This window comes from Heliconius melpomene, chromosome 11 (genome assembly GCF_056956725.1).
Source record: "Heliconius melpomene rosina isolate 202511_hmr_F chromosome 11, ASM5695672v1, whole genome shotgun sequence".
NCBI lineage: Eukaryota > Metazoa > Arthropoda > Insecta > Lepidoptera > Nymphalidae > Heliconius > Heliconius melpomene.
The window spans coordinates 4,964,251-4,983,355 of record NC_140399.1 but is presented as its reverse complement, the minus strand read 5'-3'; the positions used below and the strand labels follow the sequence as shown (position 1 = coordinate 4,983,355).

Here is a 19,105-nt window from a genome sequence, read left to right as displayed (position 1 = left end):
GTAATAAAAGGCAAGAAACAAGGCTAAAGAGGTAAAGTTGTTGTTTGTTGTTTATTCAAAGAAAATCATCAATTTAATAAAAAAACAGAAAATAAAACATAAATTCTTTCAATTCTCATACGTACATAATTCAGTCTTTTACTATTATAATTTAAATAATAACTATATGAAACCAGATGGGGCACTTTATGTAAAGAATTATGAAATATAATATGTTAACATATTTGTGTTTCAATTTGTATAGCAGTGACCTATATTAAAAATGTTTCAGAATTTTGTAAAATATATAACAATCTACTCTTGCATAATGGACTTTATAAAGGGCTTCTATTAAAAAATAATCATTATAAAAGATTTAAACTAATATAGGTGAACATATAAATGATTTGACGCGCTTCGAAGAGTATATTAGTTTCCTTGTAAATCCCCAGACAGTAATGGGTCTGAAATCGCTACCACCGAATAAATCTTTATAAGAATTAAATATGTTAAAGCTTCAAGCAACACATTTAATGTACTCAATTTTATATTATTATTAATTAAATATGGAGAAACATATTTAAATTTTTAATTTTATTCTATATCTTTAGATACGTCGTATAAAACAAAATCGGCTCTAAGCTATGCACTTGTGTAATAAACTACACAAAGGATTATAATGTGGTTTCCATTAAATCACGGAATAATTAGAGAGGTAATGCTGGTGGTGGAGTTGGCGTGTATTTGTATTACTTCACCATATAAATTAAGGCTACGGTTTTATTACCAAAATGTTCTGCTCTGATAAACAAGGCCTTTTAATAAGCCACTTAAATACCTAAGGATTTAAAGCGAAATCTTTTCCACTATTTGTACCCTTATTTCAGAAGACATCCTAAATTAAAAACCAATACTATTGAAATATTTATACTATTAGAATTGGTTATTAAAAGATATTTTAATTAAAAGGATGAAATTAAATATATAAAAATAAAGTAGTGCAAACGACTGCAATAGCTCGCTTCTAAGATAACAAATCTAAGTAACATAGCATTTTTGGGCAATATTTCAAATGTTCGCGAAACTTTTTATCTATCTCCGCGTAATAGTGGTCAGATATTCTGTCGAAAATAAATTATGTAAGATATCTTCCTATGATATAAATAAACATTGTTAGTGTTTTCTTTTTCTTTTTATTTCATGAAGCACTTTAAATAAAGCTTACTGCTTGACTTCTTCATTGGATGATGGATGGCGGATGACAGATTGCGGATAGCAATTGACACAATCTTACTGAATGATTTTCATTTTATCTTTTTTTTCTATTATGTATAACAAAATTTTGATTGATTTTTATTGTAATTTGTTTTTGTTTTGCAATTTTTGCCGTTTTTATCACAATAGGAGAGTCTAGACACCCCATTTAACGTTATATTTATGAGCACTTAAAAAAAATATGCATTTCAATTTATGATGCTGACAATTTATTGGAAAAAAATTGTATAGTATCGGAAAAAACATATTTTACATATTTATACACTTAAATTAAAGCACATTAACTATATAAATTTAAAATTTTATTTTTAAAAGAGAAATGAATAGGAATAAACGCAGCTTTCATTGAAAATAACGTTGACAATGTCTTGTTTCTAAAGTTGAAAGTTCACGAAGATCCTATTGTTTGCTAAGTAAAATATATATACAAGTCCTAGGTAAGCTGCACCACAGTACGTTTTTAGTTCACTACTATGTTAAAATTTCTCTAGATTATATAAATAACTTAATAATATATTTGTTATATAAACTCATTTGGCAACTTTAGTTTTGCCAAATATGCTGCCAAATGTTTCTAGACTTGAGACTTTGATGAAATACCTACACACCTTATCTAATAAAAAATTATCAAATTGTTAATAACACCTATATTCAAATACTTATTTTTATATAAAAAATGAAATTATTTATAAAAACTTTTGTAGTGATTTAAAATAAAATTATTTAAAAACAAAGCTTATTTTTATTAAGTGGAAAACCTTCTGTGTCCTGGATACAACGTAAAACTAATTTGTTTTATTTTGTATGGCTTTCGTAATTTAACTCAGCATAAAGTCAATTTTAAAACCATCTGATATACTAATTGTGTATTCAAAGACTTAAATGAACGAATAGCGTAACTCTGCGTGACATTAGTTTTAGCGGGCATAAATTCACACAGAAAATTATTTTACACTATATTTGTGAAACTGGTGCAATTTTTCTTATATCTTGGAAAATTGCTTTAAAATAAAATTGAATTATTTCTTTCAATTGAAATATAGTAACTGTTCTAAGGCTTCAAAGAAAAACTATATAAGAAAATATTTCTTTCAACTACCTATACAGTTTTCAAGAGCTTTTCTAGGCGATTGCGTTATCAAGTTGAGAACTTTGACCTACAGTTCAGTCACCCACTAAGCTTCATTGCAGATCGTTGCTTCCCTAGAGTCTGTAAATAAATTATTTTATTGGTTTATCTAACTTATCTATCAATTTAAAAGCGTTTAGATACATAGAACTCGACGAGAAAAATACAAAATAATTTTATAATTGTTTAACACCCAAAAGTATTGAATGTTTGCCCCAAATTTAATATTTTCATTGCTTCGCTCTAAAATCGAAGCGAAGCTTATCGTTGAGTTCCGCAGCTCACCACACAATGCATCCAGAATTCGGTGGAATCCCTATTTCCACGGAGTGTCTTAACACTAGATTCCCTACCTACTATAAAAAAATTTACAAAGTAATTCAACTATTTTCAATTCAATAAATAAATACACTAACATAAACATGTACTTTATTAACAATTAGGAAGTTAAGGAAAACTGGTAATTAACAAAAGATTTGGTATATTTCTAAAATTTCTTCTACATACACAGAATAAAAGATTAGTGACTATAACAGACACCTCCTAACTCCTCTGTTGGCAGTCAGCCAAAATCCATTAAAGAAAATAAATTTATATATACCATGAATTATTTTAATTGGAAAGTGGAAAATTTTACCACTGTATAAAATAATTAAATCACTTGTGGTTAATATATAACCATTTGTCGATATTTCATGAGTATCTGTAATTAAGTTGCCCTTAGATCATCTGAGAACGTCCGTCATGTCTGCACAACGCGGCGGTCTTAATTAAAATATAAATTGTGAACCTTATTAATATTTTAAAGATTTTAATATCCACTCAAATTATTAACCTTCTTAGCTCTTACGTAACTCCAATTATTAAAAGAATTGAGTAATTATAGTTTCTTTTCTTGTTTGTTTATCGGATGGTAGAATTTAAAGAATAGTATAATAATTATAAATAATAACAAACATAAATTTGATTGGTGCTTATTGATATATCTACGTGGTTATAGCTGACGTAACCAGAAATCCCGTTTTTCACTTGTGTGTCCCTGTATATATCGCCGCGATTGTCGTGGTACTATTCTATTGTCAAAACACAACTGAATGGGATAGCTTACAAAAAAAAGGTGCCATATTAAAAACACGAGGAATGCTTTTTCCTCTAGAAAAATTAAAAGCCAATATGAATTTGATTACATATCTGCACTCTAATGGTAAATATAATAAATAAAATACTTAAAAGTAAAAAATTCTATAACTGCCTCTGTAGTGAAAAACACAAATATATGAAACTATATACACATTACATATACATATGTCATCTTTAAATGATATCACCATACCTAAGGAACTAAATCCCAACTTTAAGCGTATAATTTAATAGCAGCCAGTAAGCGGTATTTGCTCGCTCGCAATCATATTAACCCGGCAGCATTAAGCGGATATAAGCACTCGGCGCACCTATGACTATTAACCCCCGACCGGATTATTTTATAAATACATCATATTAAATTTGTACAACTTATGGGTACTAAATTTGTAACTTTGTATGGGGGTATGGGTTAAATGGGTTTGTTATGGTAAATTATGTTTATTTAGTGTATTTTCTATACACAATGGACACCTTTGTCGGAATTATAGTTTTCTAATTTCATATAGCTTCGACCTATGAAAGTTATTAATTTCAAAGATTTGGTCTTCTAACCTGGTCAAAAACACATGTCTGGTTTTTTCTCTAATTATTTATACAGTTTCTAATTCCAGGTGAATTTATTGAGATTGATTTGGACCTCAAGCTACACCGAAATGAGAGAGCACTACTGACGAGAATTCTTTGATGAAAATGGCGCATTGGAGTTGACATTGGCGAAGTAAATTGTACTATAATACATGCCTAAAAACCATTAAATAAAGAACATAACACTGCGTAATAAATATCATAAACTAATAATCATATTTTACACTTTAATATATTACATTTTATGAATTACAATACATTATTTAAATTAAATAGTAAAGCTATTTTCTCAGACATATCTATACAAAAGTCTATATACTACAAGTTGAATAATAAAACTGATACTCAATTTATCTCGATAGATTTAAGTTAACTAAAGGCTCAAACACTTTACTCGCGAAGCCGATAAGTAAAGTTACGTGAAACACAGAAACTTTTATTTCTCTAAGTTTTGTTCCATTTTGAATTCATATGGTTCTCGTCGATCATTTGTAACTGAGTATACCTACTCAGTTTTAAATAAACTTACTTTGATAAAGACATCTCATCATTGTTATGTATAAAGTTTAGTACTTCAGATATCTTTAATATTAATTTTAATGTTGAATTGTGCTTTTCTATACCATCTCCTAGAGTGAGACCTCCCGGACGCCTAAGGAAGCGCTGGTTGGATGTCGTGATGCAGGATATGAGAGCCAATGGTCTAACCACCGAGGATGCAAAAGACCGTGCAAAGGAGTTAGGTCGAGTAGGAAGGCAGTCCCTGGTAATAGCCGGGGTTAATGCCAGGAACAATAACTTGAATTGTGCTTTTGGATCATCAGTAATAATAGTAGCTTATTAAATCTGTACTGAATTATAATAGAAACCAATGGGTTATAACACACTATGTACGTGACTTTAAACACAGTTTTAGAGTTCAATTTCCAGTTCTTGAGAAAATTAATTATTTAATATTTTCATTGTCCGCGCCCTGGTAATAAGTGTGGCGTTGAGTTCTGCCACTTAACATGAAATACAACGAGAATTCGGAGAAAAGTGGAGAACGAAGTGTCTTAACACTAGCGTCCCTCTGTCTATGCCTGCTCTGCTACATGCAGGATATAATGTGAAGATGCAAAGGAAAAAGGACTATAATAACTTACTCATCGTTTTCATTCATTACTCGTATGAAACTAATTTCTCCAAGCTCAATTTAAACTAAAATACAAGTTCAATACTACCCTCACTGCAACCACTTAATAAATTAATTTGAAAAACTGCTACATCTGTAAATTGCAGTAAAATAGTACGTAAAGCGCATCGGGCAGAGCTTATTTCCATTTTATGAGAGCGTTGTACGTCGCGGAGGCAGAGGTCGTAAAACATGGGTACTTTACGAGGATCGGGGTATGGCTCACCTACCCTCTTCTCTACAAGTGATGCATTTCGGACATTATCAAGGCTTCCTCATAATAAATTCAGTTTGATATAGCCGAGGAAAACTGTGGCATGTAAATCAAGTTGATTTTGCACAAAGTTTGTTCACTCATATTAAGGTTGGTACGAGTATGTTTAGGTCCCTAAATACGTTTATACTAACCCCGGCTGCGTGAATGCCGTCTTCTATTAAAGTGTTACGGCAACTTTTAGTGTGTTATAATATACTAGCGGACGCGCGCAGCTTCGCTTGCTTATTTAGGGGTGAATTCTAATAAACCACGAAACATGTGTTCAATTAAATACTTTTAAAAAACTAAATTTCAAATTTTATAAAAATCGGTGCCGATTTAACTTTTTTTCCATACAAACTTTCAACTCCTATTTCACCCCTTTAAGGTTAAAATTTTTCAAAATCCCTTCTTAGTGGATGTCCAAATTACGAAAGTAAATATCTGTCCAAATTTCACGTTTCTACCATCAGCGGTTACCTCAGTCAGTGAGGACAATTCCTTTTATATATGTAGGAGATTGCTCGCAAATGACTCTTATTGGACCTGTGGGCTCCATTGTGGGTTAATGCAAGCAGGAATAACGCAGCAGATTCGTGACACTCGTCACTAGTCCGTCCTTTCTCCAAAACATCAGAAGACTAAATCATTTTACGATCGTCAAAACATCAGAAGACCAAATCATTCCACGATCGTCAACCTCCTCCTTATTTTAAAATCGAACTTCACCCTCACACGTCACGACTCTACTCAAGGCATAAGCCTCCGCGTTATTGGTCAAATTACCTCACTGGTCTAATAAAAGTCATGTAGGAGACTTTTAAACATATGTCAGCCAATCGTAATTCTACAATAATCAACAATTAGTGTCTTTTCGATCATTTCCTCCAAAGCTATACAAATGTGTTGACACAATGTCATTTTTACATGAACACAGCCAGTCATATTATAAACAGTTGCTACAGATAATAATATTAAAGCTAATCATTAAACATCTAAGATAATATAATATCTGTTCAAATCTCTTCCTTCTACATATATATAGATAAGCTGTATATAAATATCAATTTAATTTAATTTTGGTATAGTTAGAGTCAAGTCGCGGTGCAGGGGCACAAATGTGGTATAGGTTGTAAGTTCGAATCCCATTCGAGGAAATGAAATATTTAATATTTTGTTTTGTTTCGTGAACGTAAGGCGATGAAAATGGAGAACGAACAAAATGGGAACAGACTGTCTTAAAACTAGCTATGCGGGGTACAGCGTGAATCTAAAAAAATATCAATATAATTACAAATATAGTAGAGAAGCTATAAAATAAAATCGAGAAAAATGTTAGAAAAATAGTCAACAGTATCAGTTTTCCTACCGCAACCGTAGAGGAAGTTTTGGAAGTTATACAGTACAGTTATAGTAACTAAACTATAAAAATATCGTAAATGTAAGAGGGGAAAGGTAACCCAATACCTGACTAAAGTATATGCAAATAACAATTTAGCCGGTGCCTGTCACATGTGTACATTTGCACGTTACGGCGGCCACATATTGAAACTTGTATGTTTACATTAGGAATACGGATCGCATAAAGTTCATATTCTAATAGAAAATAAAAAGAATTCCGTTGACAGTTGTTGTAGGAGCCACGAGCCACGTATGTAAGTGGATAGGAAATTGGGAAATGAATCTATAGGATTCTGGTATTTTATTTATTCTATTTTTGTACTTAACAATATTATATCTAATACAGTCTGGTATATACGGACCGTAACAGTATTAAGCAGAGGGAACCCCAAACACTCTGCTCCCCATTTTCCGTTTTTGTGTGTTTAGTGACGGAACTTACGCTTATATTTTCATTTCTTCGCTTCTGGTGTCAAGGAAAAAAGCGCCAAATTTCTGGTGCCAAAATTCTGCGCCAAATTTCTGGTGTCAAAAGCGCGGCGTTGATTTCCTCCACTCAACACGCAATGTCTCTAGAATTCGGCGGAATGTGGGTTATGGAGTGTCTTAGCACTAGGTTCCCTCTGCCTACCCTCCTGTGTGCGGGATACAGCGTGAAGCTGATTTATTTTTATTTTACAATTTTGTTCAGCTCACTTAAAAGTCAACAACTTTTCCAAATTAAGTTAATAGTAAAACCATCTCATCGCTGCTGAATAAAAAAAACAAAACATTACCCTTAACGACAAATACAAAATCAAAAATTTAAATATTTTACTAAAAGCTTCTACAAACAAACAAAAAACCGGTTTTAATTACATCCTGCATGACCAGGAAATTACACAAGGAACTCCTCGTATTCTACGAAATTACTGCAGTTCATGTTTTTTTTTAGCGGCAACACGACAATGACGGAATAAAAGAGTTTTAAACATTTTTATTTATCTCTAATAGAAACTTTTTTTCAGCTTCGCAATGTGCCACGCATGGAACAGGGTAGGCAGAGGGAGCCTAGTGTTAAAACACTCCACTCCCCATTTTCCATTGAATTCTGGAGGCGTGTTGACATCAGAGCGAAGACATTAAGACGAAATGAAAATATTAAATATTCCATTTCCTCAAGCAGAAATCGAACTCAGAACCTGTCACTTTTACAGTCACACACGTCCCTTGCACCATAACTGGCCTCAGTAGAAGCTTTTATTTGTATAAACTGGTTTTGTGGTTAAAAGTTTAACATACGACACACTTTTTCCAGCAATTGCTACGTTTAATTTTTATGGAGTCCATTTTCATGTGGTTTTTTTCTCACATTGATGTAACTTTGCCTCAAAAACGTTATTTTTTTTATTATTCGCACTAACAACGCCTTAATGATTAAAATAGTTTTATGTCATGAAAATAATTGAATTTTATAGTTATTTATAATAAACTAAAAATATCTTTAACCCGTTATGTTATTAGTTCATATTAGTTCCAGAGTAAAACGACGTTAATTGGTACAATCTGGTTTAAACACATACACTTTATAATATTTGTAACGAAATAATCTGAAAATCTCTCATTTTCTTGCACCTAGCTCACAGCCTTTATTTATTCATGCATGTAGGGACTACAGACGGTTGCCGCGCTGGTTTCTACCAATGTAGCTGAATTAATGTATTCTTTAAGGAAACACAATTTCATGTAATGTTTTAAATATTTAAGTGTGGCAGTATAATGTAGTTCGTAATTAGTTCGTGTGATTAATAATAATGAAAACAGATATTGTGCTTGCCTAATTAGTTTCACGCTGCATCCCGCAACAAGCAGGGTAGACAGAGAGAGTCTAGTGTTAAAGCACTGCGTTTCCCATTTTCCGCCGAATCTGGAGGCATTTCGTGTTGAGTGGCTGAACTCAACAATACTTTGTCTCGACGCTAGAGCGAAAATATTATGTATTTCATTACCTCAGGTGGAGATCGAACTTATGTCTCTGCGCCACCACTGACCTTTATTCTACGTTCATAATCGGAAGCTAAAGATATAATCAAGTGAATTAATAATAAAACAAAAAACCCGACTGCGTAAGCTAAAATAATATATACTTATTATCACTCGCACTCGTGCACTCACACTTATTAGCACTCGAGCCACAAAGACAAATCTAACGATATATCATTTATCAAAATCGGTTCATTAGTCTAACAGTTACTAGAGAACAAAGGAACGGACATACATAAACGCTATAAACATAACCCTCACATTGGGCTTCGCCACAGTAGGTTAAAAAATATATATAAAATTTAATAGAAAATCCAAAAACAATGGACACTTGTCAATTAACGACACAAGCAACAGTTTTTAAAATTATGTTTGAAATTGCTATAAAAAATATTTAAAAAAATAACAAAACAGTTTTTAAAATGGGTTTGCTGGAAAGATTAACAAAAACTTGTAGAAAAGAGCGAACGCGGCCGAATAATATTTCATTGTAATGCAAATAAGCTACATAAATTAAGATCAATTTCATAATAAGATGAGAACATTTTTTTGTGCAAGTTTTCTTCTATAAAAGTCAATATTTTTCTATTCTGGACAAAAAATTGTGAGATTAATCTACAATAATGTATGAACATATTCTTAGTACGACACTAAACTAAACTACTGATTGTATTTTATAATGTACACAGCAGCCCCGGCGCGGCTTCGCCCGCTTCTTTTTTAGAGTTCCGTATCTCAAATGAGGAGGAAAACATGAAACCTTTATTTTTTAGCGTCAAGCTATATCCCCCATATAGCGGGGTAGACAGAGGTAATCAGTGTTAAGTAACTAAGTGTTAAGAGACCTCGTTCCCCATTTTCCGTCGAAATAACTATAGTTAATAAACAAAATGATTCAATTATTATTTCTGACATCGCAAAGTTTAAAATAAAGACAAAAGTAAACTATCACACCCAATACAGACTATCATGTCAACGCAATCTTATGTTAAATCTTTAATAACTAACATATACATAGCTAATTTTCGATTTAATCAATATAATTTGAAATAATAACCAACTTTATAAATCGACATTAGTATTATGTTATGAAAGAAAAATAATAAGTAAGTTCTGTACGAAATTTGAGTTGACTTCGGGGAATCCCCTGTGCCAAAGGTAGCAACTTTTCATATTATGTCACTATTTTAAGTTGTGCTAACACAAAGCCACTAGGGGACATTCGAAAGTTTTCAAAGGTTATTTTGCTAGTCTACCGAGCCCAGGGCTAATTAGGTAGTAGGGCCATTTCATTAAAGGTCTAATAAGCTTCGCTGCAGCGACAAAAGGCTTAGAAGTGAACTCGGTGAATTAATAATTTTTAAGGATCCTCTCATAATCATTTTTAATAAGCTAAAGTCCTTTTACAACGAAATGTTCACAGGAATGACGCACTAGGTTTTGCAAAACGAGTATATGTACAAAATTTATACTTATATCATTAAAATTATCATTATCGTTAATTTTTTTTAGTAAGAAGCCTGGAACTCTAAGCCTTAGAGTACCTGACTCTAAGAGACCGTAGACCTGGAAATGTTATATTAATTCCGGCTTAATATCTGGTATGGTATGGTTCCTTAAATCTGGCATCAGCTTGATGTCGCAATATGGTTAATGGTCTTGAGTGAGGGACAAACAAACTGATAAAAAATTATGTTATATAATCGTCCCATGTTTTGAGGCACAAAACCCTAAAATTTAAAAAAAGTAATGACTTAAAAAAAAAAAAAACACTAGAAGAGTTCAGAAATTGAGCTCATTATATTTTGCTTGCTGATGGTGTCGATGAGAACGTTTATTATATCAGCAGTTATCACAAACTTCTGATAAATAGAATTATTTAATAAAATGGCAGAAGTTAATTTATTACAAGCTGGCGATCTTATTGTTCCGTTCACAAATTACTTGCTGAGAATAAAGATACGACAAGTTATTTGAAGTCTATTTTAAGATATATTAAAAGCCTAACTTTGCCTAACTTAACAAAACAGAAAGATCATTACAATTTATATTGTATTATAAGAAAATTTCTTTAATAAATATCGAGAACAGCTGTTATATAAATAATACAAAAGACGCTAATATTAATAATGAAAAAATTTTATATTTTTAAAAATTATGGTTTGCACTCGTAAGTCGTAAGTGCCATTACCACTCGTATAATTGTTTCCATCGTTATTGTATGATGAAACAAAACACATTCGTCGAACGTAATTCAACAGATATATTAAAATTCTATAGATACTATATATCCAACTACAAGATAAGAAAAAAAGATAAATGAGTAATCAGCAATATCTCTTTTCTTACAAAACTAAGGCGCACGGAAATAAATGGAATATTACTGTAGTAAATGAATATAAATTTTAAAAGGTCTTTATATTTATTTGTAAATTTATAATAGAAACTAGGATCCGTATTTAAAAGCCGCTCTCAAGCCTGAGATCGGCATCTCAAGAGGGATCTCAGAGTTGAGAGCGGTTTGTAAATACGGGTCTGAGCACATACCCGTGAATGTGGCGCTCGTGGTGCGATCGGCTAGGTCGGGGCGGGCCGGCGCGCCGCCGCCCGCATGCTATCAGCTGGCCGGCGCGGCCATCTCGTCCTCGCGCGCTTCCACTCACCGCCCTGCGCCTGCCATGTTATGGATATTTAATAAACAGATAGATATATGATTATAATCTTCTCTATACTATGTATTTTAAAGCTTCACGCAGTATCCCGCTTGCAGCAAAGTAGGCAGTGGGAGCCTAGTGTTAAAAATCTCCACTCACCGAATTCTAGAGGCATTTCGTAATTGTCCCAAAATTGGTTAAATTAAATATTTTTCTCTAAACTAAACTTAGTGTAATTAATATTTGGATAGTTTTAATAAACAGATTACTTATAAGAAATTCTTGCTATATTTATATTAATATATTATGTTCACACATGTTATATAGATAGGTGTCCAAGAATAGCGCTCACTCCCAGCCGTATAAACAAGGTCTAAAACGAGAGCAACAAGCCTCAGTCGGTCGATACTTTTATACATTTAACATCACGATCTTGCTGTCTACAGAATAATACTATTTTCTAACAAAATAAGCGATGACATTGAATTCTAATATCTTTATTAGAATAGTTTATTTTTTAATAAAACTTGTACCTAATAAATTTCAATAATAAGATCTTTGATGAATACTGCTTTTTTTTTAATCTAATTCAAAATACAACTATTCTGAAAGAATGAAATATACTTTGTCGTATGTATTTGAAATATAAGATAAAACATTAAGGTTAATTTTTTTTCATAACAGAGGCATTTACATCAAAAAAGACAGTTTAGTAATTCCGCTCTACGGACAGATTCTAAAGCGAGGTCCAAAAGGCTGGTAGTTCGACCCGCATGAAATATTTCGTTACCAGGATTTGTAAGTGTGCTTTTTATTTCCACAAATGAACGAAACAAGTTAAATATATTCTCAAAAATAAAAATCTCATTTAGAAGGTTCCAGATTCGGTCTATTTTCTATACAAAAGTGGTATCCAATTAACGATAATGAATTCATGTTATGCAATGAAAGTAGCCAATCGCTCATATTATAAGCGGGCATCCGTTATGTATTACAGACATGATCCACCCCCCGATACTGCTGGGCGATATTATTATGAATAATTAATTTATACAGAAAATAGAAAAATATGGAATCCTGTTTTATACCTTAACATATATTACAGAAACGGCTTCAAATCTAACTGGAATAAAAAAATATATAAAGCTGTTAAATATTTATTTCAGAATTCTTTCTAAAAGTCCAATTGATCCATTATTGCATGTAAAAGCCACAAGACAACATATAGAGTCTCCCGCCCCGTGACTCTATAATACCATCAACGGTAGTTTTTTGTATATCAGAAAGAAAAACTGGTTGTCTGTTGATTCATAATATTAAAAGATATTTAATAAAAGAAATGTACATCTTTGCTATCATTAGTCTACGCGTAACAACAACAGAAAGGAAAGAAACTTCTTGTCGTTTCTTGACACCAAAATAAGATGTCTTTTAAAACTTGCATTGGTCTGTCTTGATATCCGTCTTTCTGATACAAGAAACTTTTTGTAGGTGCTGTTAAACTATTGCAGTTGAATTTATTGGTACAATTTTGAGATTTTTTATTATTTCACTGCGTAATAATTCAAAAAATTGTTATAATTTCGATTGAAAATATACAAAAAAAAAAATTATTAAAGATTTTATATTTGTGTTACCTTCAATGTTAATATGTGATTTAAAAACAAAGTGATATGCAATAATAATTTATGCCAAGAAAAATGAACTAAGAAGTTTAAGGGAAGTTAAGTAATTCATTGCTGCTATTGTACGACGTTGTATAGCTCAAATTATTTTCAAACTTTTATTACGGCCTTCTTAACGCCCTGCTAGCACCTCTGGTATTTATAGCCCAGACAAGATATTTTTTATGAATCATTCAGGGCAATATTCCATAAAATATCATTTATATATAAAATATTTACAATAACGAAGTTTTTTTTTATTATATTATATTAAAGGTCAGCAGAGGCACAACAGTGTGACTGTAAAGGCGACAGGTTGTCGGTTCGATATGCACGAGCACGACGAAATGATAATATTTTCATTTCGTCGTTCTGATGTCGACACAAAAGCGTGGCATTGAGTTCCGCTACTCAAGACTGCCTCAAAAATTCGAAGGAAAGTGGGGAACGAAAGTATCTTAACACTAGGTTCCCAGATTCCCTCTAAGTAGTTGGGATTTGTTGGTTCTGGCGCACGCGCCAGAACCAACAAATGCGCTAGAACCACGGGAGTGTGCCAGACCCCGCGCGTCGACTTGTCGATGCATCGAAATTTAAAAAAAAAAAAAAAAAAAAAAAAAGGTTTAGCCCCCCATTTGAATCGATTGCGCCGGGTCCCAGACCTGTAGCTGTAACCGTTCCAAAGATAGTTTTTCGATTAATTATATGCCACTAGACGCGTCTCTTATCAGTCACCCTCATTAAGCTCGGGCCCGGCCTTATCGCTCGCTTCCCCGAATTGCTAACAACGAACCTACGTCACAGTGCAGTGTTGCTGTCTCTTTCTTGCATTACTTATCACCTAACGACACCACAGTGCCCATCTCTTTGTCGCTATGTTGCCTAACAATTTGTTTATTAAAAACTTCTCATTTAATATGCAATTTCTATCATTTTAATCTAATAAAAATGTCTAACCTACCGAAATCCTGCAATTTCTCTCATTTAAATCAAAGCGCCAGAAACCGCGATACAGGACTGTGTGCTAGAACCCGCGATATTAAATCGCTTTCTACAAATGATTTTCTTATTACAATCTTTGTGAATTTATTTAGTCTAAATACTTCCATTGTATTTTTTACTATATAATGTTTCAAATAATGGTGCGCCGATGTAGCAATATGTCTCAATACTTGCCTTTGTCTAATTTTGAATGGGAAGATCCTTATGTAAATTATAATGTACCAATCACCTCTGATATTGGATATATTTTAGAAGTAGATCTAGAATACCCCGATAGCTTACATGATGCTCATTCCGACTTTCCATTGTGTCCAGAAAATATTTGTGTGGGTAATTCGAAAGAATCTAAATTAGTTACTAATTTCTATAACAAAAAAAAAATATGTTATACATTATAGAAACCTTTAGCAATGTGAGAAATATGGTTTGCGAGTACAAAAAGTTCATAGAGTATTAAAATTCAAGCAAAAACCTTGGTTAAAAAAATATATTGAATTAAACACTCAATTACGAACTTTAGCAACATCCGACTTTGAAAAAGATTTTTATAAGCTGATGAATAATTATGTATTTAGAAAGACAATGGAAAATATCGAAAAAAGAGTAAACGTGAAATTATTAACACATTGGGAAAATCATGGAAAAATCAAAGGTGTTGAGAGTCTCATTGCTCGCCCCGAATTCCAGAGTCTTTCCATTTTTTCTGAAAATTTGGTCGCAGTCCAACTTCGCAAAACTAAATTGTTTTATAATAAGCCCATATATTTAGGTTTTAGCATATTAGAGATATCCAAGACTTTAATGTATGACTTTCACTATCAGTACATGAAAAATAAATTTACCAACATAAAATTGTTATATACTGATACTGATAGTCTGATATACCAAATATTTTGCGGTGATTTTTACAAAGAAATTAAGGAAGATTTAAATTCATATTTCGATACTTCTGATTATCCTTCAAATAATCAATTTCACTTTCCTCAAGTCAATAAAAAGAAATTAGGATTTTTTAAAGACGAAAACAACGGAAAAATTCTTACTGAATTTGTTGGATTGCGATCAAAAATGTATGCAATGAGTGTTGAAGATCGTACTATCACCAAAGCTAAAGGGGTTAATAAAAGTGTAACTAAGAAATTAAATGTTAGTGACTATAAATCATGTTTATTTAATAAAAAAATACAACTTGCTGAAATGTATAGATTTAGAAGCATCAAACATGTTATATTTACACAAAAAAAAAAATATATTATTTGGTTTTATTAAAATGCGTTTCAAATGAAAATAAAACAAAGTAAAATTTTAGTAAATTAATTTATTTAGTCTTTTTGTTTAAAGTGATAAAAAATATTATTTGGTTTTATTAAAATGCGTTTCAAATGAAAATAAAACAAAGTAAAATTTTAGTAAATTAATTTATTTAGTCTTTTTGTTTAAAGTGATAAAAAATATTATTTGGTTTTATTAAAATGCGTTTCAAATGAAAATAAAACGAAGTAAAATTTTAGTAAATTAATTTATTTAGTCTTTTTGTTTAAAGTGATAAAAATATTATTTGGTTTTATTAAAATGCGTTTCAAATGAAAATAAAACAAAGTAAAATTTTAGTAAATTAATCTATTTAGTCTTTTTGTTTAAAGTGATAAAAAATATTATTTGGTTTTATTAAAATGCGTTTCAAATGAAAATAAAACAAAGTAAAATTTTAGTAAATTAATTTATTTAGTCTTTTTGTTTAAAGTGATAAAAAATATTATTTGGTTTTATTAAAATGCGTTTCAAATGAAAATAAAACAAAGTAAAATTTTAGTAAATTAATCTATTTAGTCTTTTTGTTTAAAGTGATAAAAAATATTATTTGGTTTTATTAAAATGCGTTTCAAATGAAAATAAAACGAAGTAAAATTTTAGTAAATTAATTTATTTAGTCTTTTTGTTTAAAGTGATAAAAAATATTATTTGGTTTTATTAAAATGCGTTTCAAATGAAAATAAAACAAAGTAAAATTTTAGTAAATTAATCTATTTAGTCTTTTTGTTTAAAGTGATAAAAAATATTATTTGGTTTTATTAAAATGCGTTTCAAATGAAAATAAAACAAAGTAAAATTTTAGTAAATTAATTTATTTAGTCTTTTTGTTTAAAGTGATAAAAAATATTATTTGGTTTTATTAAAATGCGTTTCAAATGAAAATAAAACAAAGTAAAATTTTAGTAAATTAATCTATTTAGTCTTTTTGTTTAAAGTGATAAAAAATATTATTTGGTTTTATTAAAATGCGTTTCAAATGAAAATAAAACAAAGTAAAATTTTAGTAAATCAAGAGTTTTATTCTTAGGTTAGGTTAGGTTGAACATTTTTTTACATTGTTATTCTCTCATTTCGATTTCTTTTTGTTAGATTTCATAAAAATATATATATATTAAATGAGAAGTTTTTAATAAACAAAATATTGCTACATCGGCGCACCATTATTTGAAACATTATATAGTAAAAAATACAATGGAAGTATTTAGACTAAATAAATTCACAAAGATTGTAATAAGAAAATCATTTGTAGAAAGCGATTTAATATCGCGGGTTCTAGCACACAGTCCTGTATCGCGGTTTCTGGTGCTTTGATTAAAATGAGAGAAATTGCAGGATTTCGGTAGGTTAGACATTTTTATTAGATTAAAATGATAGAAATTGCATATTAAATGAGAAGTTTTTAATAAACAAATTGTTAGGCAACATAGCGACAAAGAGATGGGCACTGTGGTGTCGTTAGGTGATAAGTAATGCAAGAAAGAGACAGCAACACTGCACTGTGACGTAGGTTCGTTGTTAGCAATTCGGGGAAGCGAGCGATAAGGCCGGGCCCGAGCTTAATGAGGGTGACTGATAAGAGACGCGTCTAGTGGCATATAATTAATCGAAAAACTATCTTTGGAACGGTTACAGCTACAGGTCTGGGACCCGGCGCAATCGATTCAAATGGGGGGCTAAACCTTTTTTTTTTTTTTTTTTTTTCTTTTTTTTTTTTTTTTAATTTCGATGCATCGACAAGTCGACGCGCGGGGTCTGGCACACTCCCGTGGTTCTAGCGCATTTGGCATTGGCGCACGCGCCAGAACCAACAAATTCCAACTACTCCTCTACCTATCCTGTTATGCATGGGATCCAGAGTGAAGTATCATAATAATATTTGAGATGTCAATGTTAACAAGCGAAACATTTAAACATTTTTGACAAATTCCTCCAAGAACAATAATTCAACATGTATAAGAAATATTGTATAAAAAGGAAAAAAGAAACAATGTTATATAGAACAAATCTAAGATCCACAATCAAAACGACATCCACGATTCGCGCTAAACTACCATCACACACGTAGCTTACATTTGAATTCCCAACTCGTCGTCTATCTGCCGTAGCTTCGCATCTATATCACGGGCACTCACCATTTATTTATACCTGGTTGTGACAACCACTCATTCCTGAAATGTTTTCGTTGTTCTGGCTTTTGAATGCACAGCGACAAATGTTCTAGTAGCTTCTAGTAGCATTCCTCTCGTAGTACACAAAACTTTATCGTATTTTTCAGGTAGGTACATCGTGCGATCACATATAGGTAACACGTACGTACGCCACTCGTCTGAACTGGTTTCATGGCTTATTCTTGTCACTTTATCTCTTTTATGTTTTAAAAACCATTTCGCATTTTGTAGGTTTTTGTAAGTTTGACGTATATATATCTCTAGTAATAAAGTAAACGTTCCGTTCTCAATATGTGGGTATTTAGTACAAAAATTTCGTTATATAAATTAATTGTTATCCTTTTTCCTTATACATAATAGTGACTTAAATTTTAGTCCCCGACGGAAACGGAGGGATGTTATGAAATTACTTTACTGATTTCAATCGGTGAAGTCATTTCTGAAATAAGCGCACACAAACGCACAGGTAAACCGACATACCAACAAAATATTTCAAAGTAATTGTTTTGGGTTCTTTTGCAGTATTAAACTTTCTCATATTTGGTATATCTTACACGTCCTGACAGGGTTTAGTTACAGTTTTATAATACGAGTATATGTATAGAATATTACATTAAGGATTATTATTATATTCAGCTTTCATCATAAAGGACTTAAAGCATATCTTGGAGATCTTGTAAACGAATACGCAACTCTCAACCAATCCTTTTACATTTCACTTCAAAGAAGTGCTCTATCTCACAAACGACGTATCAAGTGCTGGAAAGTAAATCACAAAACGTCGAAAGGTGGTTTAGCCGTTCCTTAGTCTATACTCGTGCGAACCGATATTCCATTTATATAACAAGCTTACGGCGGACCGGTGAGCACACTCACTGTTGCTAAAAGCTTTCCTACATCGCCTTAACTAGCTATAGTTAAACTTTCTCATATTATGCACGAAATGGTAGCGTTTTTAACCCCTGATGCAAAAAGAGGGGTGTTATACATTTGATATGTCTGTCTGTCTGTGGCACAGAAGCTCCTGATGAATGGACCGATTTAAGTGCGGTTGCGGATTGTCTAGCTTAAAACGTGGTACAGGATAAGCAATGCACCATTTTCCATCGTAATATCGATCGTAAATTCTCGTATCATAGAAACTCCGTTCGCAACTTCGTTTGCGTAGACTGCTCCCATTTATCATAGTTGTGATTGAAACTGGCAACAAGTAAGCAAAGGAGAGGTAGTGTTAAGGCACTCCGTTCCCTATTTTCAACTGGACTCAACGTCGCTTTTTCCAGAGCAAACTTTGCCTTATTACCAGGGCAAAAAATAAAAATATTAATTATTTTATTTC

The 19,105-nt window shown here is 31.7% G+C and overlaps 1 protein-coding gene across 5 annotated transcripts in view; it reads right to left on the bottom strand.

Annotated features, from left to right (window-relative positions):
- Positions 1 to 19,105, bottom strand: part of LOC146534520 (cyclic nucleotide-gated channel alpha-3) — a 79,473-nt gene that overhangs the window by 53,384 nt on the left and 6,984 nt on the right. For all 5 annotated transcript variants that reach the window (XM_085193671.1, XM_085193670.1, XM_085193673.1 and 2 more), the window contains exon 2: positions 11,512 to 11,637. The gene's annotated coding sequence lies outside the window, so the exon portion shown is untranslated. The remainder of the gene's footprint in view (positions 1 to 11,511; positions 11,638 to 19,105) is intronic.